We start from the raw sequence: 8,121 nt of genomic DNA on the forward strand, positions 1-8,121 counted from the left end.
ATAATGGAGTGCTTATACAGCACTGTAGAGAGCATGTGCAACAAACTGGATAAATCTTACAGGTATGAAGTTGTGTAAAAGAAGCCAGTCTCCTAGAAATGTACACTGGACACCCATATAGTTTTATTAACCAATGTTGCCTCAATAAATTTAATACAATTTAATAGAAGAAGCTAGTCTCAAAATGTGACATATTATATGATTTCATCTATATTACATTCTTGAAAATGTAAAACTGTAGGAACAAACAATAGATTAAATGGTTGCTTGGGGTAGTAAAAGAGTTTGCCTCTAAAAGGGAACTTTAATGAGGGAATTGGGGGGGTAGGAAACTGTTCTGTATCATTGTGTGGTGGTACGTGCTTTTGTCTGTACTTGCGTTAAAATTCAGAATTGTGCATACACACAAATACCAGTATTACAGTATGTAAATTTAAAAGACTTTTTTTAACTTAAAAGTAAGCTTTGTTTAATTGTAAAAAAAATTATTTTAAGAACTGATAAAAAAATAAATAAATAAAAATAAAAGTAAGCTTTGTATAAAACTAGATCATTATGTTGTACACCTGAAACTAATATAATGTTATGTCTTTTATATCTCAGTAAAACTTAAGCTTTCTGTAACCATAGAACAGTGCTAGCTAAGATGACAGTGATAATGAAAATGTTTTTTATCAGTGATATCCAGAAGTACAGCAGCTAGTCACATGTGATGAGAAAGCACTTGAAACATGGCTAGTGTGCGGCACTAAATTTTTAATTTTACTTAATTATTTTAACTTTTAATAGTCACATACGACTAATCACTACCATATTGGGCAATTCAGTTGCAGAACACTGGAATAGCTATGTTGTGTTCCTGATCTTGTGCATGTGCAAAAAATGGGAACATCTAGAATGAAGAGAAATCCAAAATGTATTACATCTATACTCATTGAAAATATATTAGTTCATATTTTGTAGTAGATTTACCTTTCTGGTTAAGGTTTTAAGAGATGTGAGTTAAAATAAACTTGCATTCTCTCAGCATTCAATGACTTGCCATGGGCATGTGGGCTAGGTGTGGGTAGGGGTGAGGGGCTGGAGACACGCCAATAGCTCGCTGTGTGGCAGCAGAAAGCTAGTCTGTGTCCTTTTTAAATTGTTGTAAATTATTCAAAGGCAAATCATTACTTGTTGACTTTACTTGGGTCAACCACAATGAATAACCATGCTGCTTCTCAGACCAGATGCTGAACAACCATCAAACCAGTATTTTAAAATAATACTTATGAAAATACATGGTTCTTTATAATCCAGCCCCTGACCACCTCTCACCACTCTCCAGACACACAGAGGGACTTGTAATTTCCCCACCACCATCTCTATCCCTTTGCTTTGGCTGTCAGTTTTGCTTTCTACTCTCTCTCAATGTAATAAAAGATGTCTTCCTTTCTAGTTTCTCTCAATGTAGTACAAGGTGCCTTCCTTTATTTATTACAGTGTCTCCCAAATGTCAATTTGAGTACTTCCTTCATGATATTTTGCCATGTCTATATCCCTCCTGTACTATTATTTATCTTAATACTTTTAACTTGACTCACTCTCATTTACATAATTTGTCTCAAAGTGATGATATCTATGATATCATGGGTTTGGTGTGCTAGTTATATGTTTGCCAACACATATTAAAACAAATATATAATAAAATGAGAAAAAAGTTTTAGCCATTTGTGCCCTAAAATTGCCACCAGTGACACACATTCAGCAGTATGAGTAATGTGGCTTTTATAAGCAGCTTAAGTATCTTCACCACCAGGAAATAGGTTATGCACCCCACTACTATTCTAGCAGTTAGGCAACACCTTCCCACAGACCCCAGTAAGAAGATTAGAAGACTCTTCAATGGGGAAATTGATTGCCCTGCCCAGGTTCTGATTTTTGGGAGTTCTCCCACAGAGCAGCTGGCCCACTCCCTGATTCTACTGTAAAGTCCTCCCCCTTTGCATATAAAGTTTTTTTTTTTTTATCATATTTTAAGTAATTTACTCTAAATAGGAAGAGTGGGCCAAAGACCACCAGACAATTGAGGGATGGCTCCTAACATAAGAGACAGAGACCAAAACAAAGAAAGAGAAGAAAATGACCGAGAAGGACACAGAGATACTGGGATCAGAAGAGAACTTCAAAAATCCTACCAAAGTTAATATTCTTAGATTAAAAAGAGAATATGTTGCATCCATGAAACAAAAACAGAATACTATGGAAAATAATGGATCAAATAAGTAAAGACTCATAAATTTTAAAAAGGATGGTTAAAATTTTTAAAAATTAGGAGGTTTGGGAAATAAAGTAGATGAAATTTCTCAGTAAGTAAAAAAATAGCAAAAGAGTTTTCTTACAGAGTGATAACAGTCTTGGGAGACTTAATCTAAGACACCCAAAATCCAAATAATAGTTATTTCAGAGACTCGGGGAAAAGAATGGGAAGGAAATTATCATATAAATAATAAAAGAAAAATTCCATAATTGAAGAACGTACCTTGACTTTGGAAGGATCCACAGAGTGACTAGTGGTCTGAGGCTCATCAAATAAAGAGGACAAACCAAATAGAACCAGAGGCATAGATACATGGAACAGACTGACAGAATTCAGGAGGAATAGGATTATGAGGGGAACTGGAAGAAATTAGCCAAAGAACACATATGCATAGCCCATGGACAGAGAAAACAATGTGGTGAAGGCCAGGGTAGGGGAGAGAGGGGGCCAAATATGGAGAAAATGGGGGACATCTGTAGTAGTGTCAACAACTGAAAAAACACAAAAATAAAAAGAAAAGAAAATTATCGTAAAATTCTATGAAATTATAAATAGGTTTCTCTGAAAGAAAAAAGATTTTAAGAACTATGAGAGAGAGCGATTTATAAAGGACTGGAAATAAAATTTCCATTGGACTAGTGACAGCAATATGTGAGCAATATGCGCTAGAAGACAATTAAGCAATTGATTTTCAACCAGGGATCTATATACAGCCAAATTATAAGTAACTGTATGAGGAAGAATAAAGACATTTTAGACACAATCCTGAGGTGAAAAATAATTGCCTCCCATGTGTCCTTTCTTAGGAAAGCACTGAGAAGATAATCCTACAACAGGAGAGAGTAAGCCAAGAAAGTGGACAGCATGTTAACTAGAAATAGGGCATCCAGAAAGGGCGGTCACAGAGCAATTTGAAGAAAAATTCCAGGATAATCATTGTGCCACAGCCTTAGAGACTGCAAAGAACAGGACAGAGGGGTCCTCCCAAGAATCTCTAGAGAGAAGAAAGAGTAGAACAAATAAATTATCTGATATATTTGAGGTTTTGGAAAAGCTATCAATGGGCGTTGACAGATCTGATGGGAAAAAAATAAGGGAGGACCCAGAAAACTGCAAGTGAGAAACAACAACAATAAAGCACTGTGCACAAAAGATAATCACAATTCCCTACTTTGTTCTGGAGTAAACTATATTTACAAATCATATAAACAGTGACAATTGATTTAGGTAACAATCACAGTGTAATTATGAGAATAGGAAGAGATGAAAAAGGGAGGGAGTATGTAAAGATATTGCGTCCTGATTGAACACAGCAGGAGATCAACACAGAGGTCTAAAATGAGTAAATCCAGAGAGAATATAAGCACATGGAGATAAACACCAGAAGAAACAGTTGAAAAAGACGGAAGTGTGTCATGAGCAGCAGGACCTAGATAGAGGTAGGAGGAGCAAAGTTCCCTGCTATTTTTGAGGTATATTATTTAATTTTAAAGTTGTGTTCATATATCTTATGAAAAAAACTTTTAAAAAGGGAGAGAGGAATTATGGTTGCTGGGCTACAGATCAGGGAACAAAGATTTAGTTGCTGAGAAGAGCCATAAATTGTAGCACAACCAACTTTTTAAAGGCCCCTTCTATAAGCATTACCCCAGATGATGTGACGATATTACACAAGGGAAGAGAAGAAAAGCCATGTCCAAGCTCCACCCCCTCTTTTGGGAGATTCTTGGCTCAGCTCACAATACTGAGTCTTTGTTTCATGGAGCTTGCAGGACTCTACCCATTTGGAGGTGAGATGTTTACTTTCCATAGCCAGAAAGTTTCCTACATCCCTACCTGCCATACATGGGGTGAGGAAGTGCACAAGCCCCAGCATGCTTCCTCCAACACTGGTGTGTCAACATTGGCTGCAAAGTCTGTGTAACATGATAGCAGTAGTGCCATTTGAATGCTTTACAGACTAGCCCTGTCTTCCATTTCAACCAGGTGAATGGTTCATGGTGTAGCTAGGGATCTGATTGGTGGGGACATGGCAATGTGCCTTAAATGCTTCTGTAGCTCTGCTTTCCTTCCTCCTAATCTCTCAGGTCTGTTCATCTTGGTCAAGGAGATTTCCTATCACCAAAGAGTCCTATGGATATCTCACTGCTCCTCACATGGCAACAAAATAGCCATGTAGATATGTGTGCAAACTTGCTCATAACCACTTCTGCTCCCAAAATTATGAGACTCCATTACAATCACCCACTATAATAAAGGCTATCACCTTTCTCAGGTTAACAGGTTGGTCCATGGGCAGACCTTCTTGCTTATCAAAGCATAACTTGCTCTAGAATGCTTACTTTTTGGTGTCCATTAGCACCAACCCATTCAGCAGTGAATTTTGCCCTCTTGGGATCCCCACATTGAAAGACCTGTCAGAAACCACTCAAAACCAGATATAAAACCATATACATATCTCCCCTTTGCCTTTCCCTTCGAACCTACTACTAAGACTTTGTCAAGGTGATGTTATCCTTTATTGCAATAAATAATAAGCCCCTACTTGCACTACTGCTGTGGTCTTTTGGGAGAGTTGGTAGTTGACAAGTACAGGCAGATATCAACCAATTTTGTAGACTCCATCTGTTGGCTTTGACGTGTTATTCTGTTAGCCTCTTTTCCATTTCTTTCATTCATTTATTCACTCATTCAAATGAGCCAAGGGGATAGAGAGATTTGGTTCCTCTCCATAAAGTAAGGAAGAAAGACACTAATAAACTAATTCCACAAATGTAAATGACTATAAATTGTGCTAAGTGCTATAAATGAAGGGCATGTTGTGCCAAAGAAACATTTAATAGGCCTACTGGGAGAAATCTGCAAAGCATTAGGTCTTTGGGGCTGAGATAGGAGGAATGAGTAATCTCCAGGTTAGAGTCTGAAAATGGAGAATGAAAACCTTCCAGGCTAAAGGAAAAATTAAGTTGTATTAGGCTAGGAATATATTAGCATTCTCTTCAATTTCTTTATTTTCAGGATCAGAAAACTATTTTATTTCTTCTGGATATTTCTCTTTCACAAAAATAAAAAGTGTTTCAAATAAGAAAAGAAACACAGAGAAAAGAAAACATATTCATGTTTCTCATTGTTAAACTCCCTTTTCTCTGAAATTCTTTAAATCCCTGATAAGCAGTTACAGTTAAAATAGAAGATCAACCACTCTGGAAAACAACCTGGCAATTTCTTATACTTACGTTCTTATATAAATTTAAATACCATATAACCCAGAATTTTCACTCCTAGATATTTATCCAAGAGAAATAAAAACTTATATCCACACAAAGAATTGGATATGAACATTCTTAGCAGCACTATTCTTATTAGCCCCAAGCTGAAAACAACCCAGTGCTCATCAACAATAGAATAGATAAAATGAATTGTGGTATATTCACTTAATGAAATACTATACAACAGAGAAAGCAGATTAGCTACTGCTACATGCAACAACATGGATGCAAATCTTAAACACATTTAAAAAGCCAGACATAATGAATATACTGCATGATTTCATTGATGTGAAATTCTACAAAAGGCAAAATTCATCTGTAATGACTCGTCTATAGAAAAATCTAGATTAGTGGTTAAATAGAACCAAAACTAGAGGGGGACTGCCTGCACAGGGGCATGAGGGAACTGTTTGGAGTGGTACAAATATTTTATATGCTGATTGTGGTGATAGTCACACATGAGTATGCATTTGTCAAAATTCTTTGAACTGTACACTAGAAATGGGTATATTTATCAGAATAAATTTTACCTAGATGAGTTGACTATTTTTTTTAATGAAATAAAGATAGAATTGTGTTTCCACATGAGACTGCTGAACTCTTCTCCAAATTCAACCACAGTCATAACTCCTAATAACCTCATGAGGTAAATGTTATTGTCGCCATTTTATACATGAGGAAAAGGACTTTCAGATTTCAACATCCAGCTGAGGGTTCAGAAGCTTTATTTGTTCTTCTTACACCCTACCAGAGCTGAAAGGTACGGGGTGAGTGAGCATATAAGTTAGGGGTAAGGGGGGGCTGGAGAATGGAAATCTCAAAACAATCAGCCCAAGTGGTGAGGGAGGCCATGATGGAGCTGGTCATGAGAAGGGGGAGAACTGGGAGATATTGAAGAAATCTGTGTACACCCTTGGAAAGAAGGATACTCCAGGAACATAGTCTCATATTTTCAAACAGAGTTGTTGCCTAAAGTTTATTACAAGTTATATTTCCCTGGTAATCCAAAAAGAAAAAAGAAAAAAGACTGGTGGTGAGGAAGTAATGATTGGTAATATTTTAGGGAGATCAATAGCCATTACCTCTTCAATATAAGTGAATGCTGAAGCAAGTATTTCTTTGAAGCTAAGTTACCATTTAGCTTATAACCATTCCTAAGTAGCTTATCTGTGAGTTTAACTTAGGTTCATGGATAACTGTCTGAAGTTCCTGTCTTCAACTTTAATAATAATAATAACAAAAACAGCAACAACAACAACAACAATAAAAACAGTCCGTGACTATTCCTAAGTATGATTAGAACTTTGGTATAAGCCAAGAAATAAAAATGCTAATGTATATTTCCCCAGCTTTCTTTGGTTATAATTATAAATACATATTCAAATATTGGGCTAAAATTTCCATGCTGCCTTGGTACCAATAATACTTAGAACTTTAGACTTCAGCAGCATTCTTGAAAAATCAGTGAGATGGTTTTAATGTCCACATTTTAAAGATGTGTTGCATGCACATAGTAGGTTGTTTCAGTTATCATTTGCTGCAAAACTAACCACTCAAAACTTAGTTATTTAAACATTATAGTTCTGTTCATATTTTGTAGTTTGCCGTTTAGTTTTTCTGTTTCCCATGGCAATGGCTGAGATGATGGGAATGTCCAAAATGGCCTTGTTTACATAGCTAGCAGTAGGTGCAGGTTGCTTGCCACTAGCCTACCTGATGCTATCTTCACATGGATATCTCTATGTGGCTGTGTGTGCCTGCTCACTGCAAGACTGTTGGGTTTCAAAAGGAATGTTCCAGGAAGAAGAAAACAGAGATTTCTAATCCTCTTGAGGCCTGGGCTCAGAAGTCCCATAACTGCCCTGGGCCCATGTGGCTCAGTGGGTGGCCATTGTCCCACAAAGTGAAAGGTCATCAGTTTGATTTCCAGTAAGGGCACATGCCTGGGTTATGGATTTGGTCCCCAGTCAGGGCACATATGAGAAGTAATCAATTGAAGTTTCTCTCTTACATCAATGTAACTCTCCCATTCTTTCTCCCTTCCTTTCCTCACTCTAAAAATAAGTAAATAAAAGAATTCTCATAATTTTACTTCTGCTGCATTCTATTGGTCAAAGCAGTAACAGCAGTCAAGATTCAAAGGGAGAAACATAAATGTACATGCATACAGAGAGGGGAAAAATTGATGAGAGCCATCTTTGGAGACTATCTCTTGCACAGGTACTCAACAAATATTTGTGGAATTAACAAAAGAAAGGAACACCAAGGGTCCACACCTGGTCAGGAGCAAAATGAAAGCAGAACAAAAACACATGTCTCTTGATGTTTATCTCTAGGGTGTTGAGAGTCAGTAGAGGGTCGGAGACACAAGGGATCAAAGAGCTTACTCTGCCACTGGCACCTTGAGGAAGACATAGAGTCTCTCTATACCTTAGTTTCTCCATCTGAAAAATAGGAAGAATGATATTTTCTACCTCAAATGGTTGTTGTGAGGATTAAACTACATAACTCTTTGTTTGTGCCAAAACATTTTATATGTAGTAATACATTAAT

Source organism: Pteronotus mesoamericanus, unplaced genomic scaffold (genome assembly GCF_021234165.1).
Source record: "Pteronotus mesoamericanus isolate MK-2021 breed Mesoamerican mustached bat unplaced genomic scaffold, CSHL_Meso_final contig_25, whole genome shotgun sequence".
NCBI classification, from domain to species: Eukaryota; Metazoa; Chordata; class Mammalia; order Chiroptera; family Mormoopidae; genus Pteronotus; species Pteronotus mesoamericanus.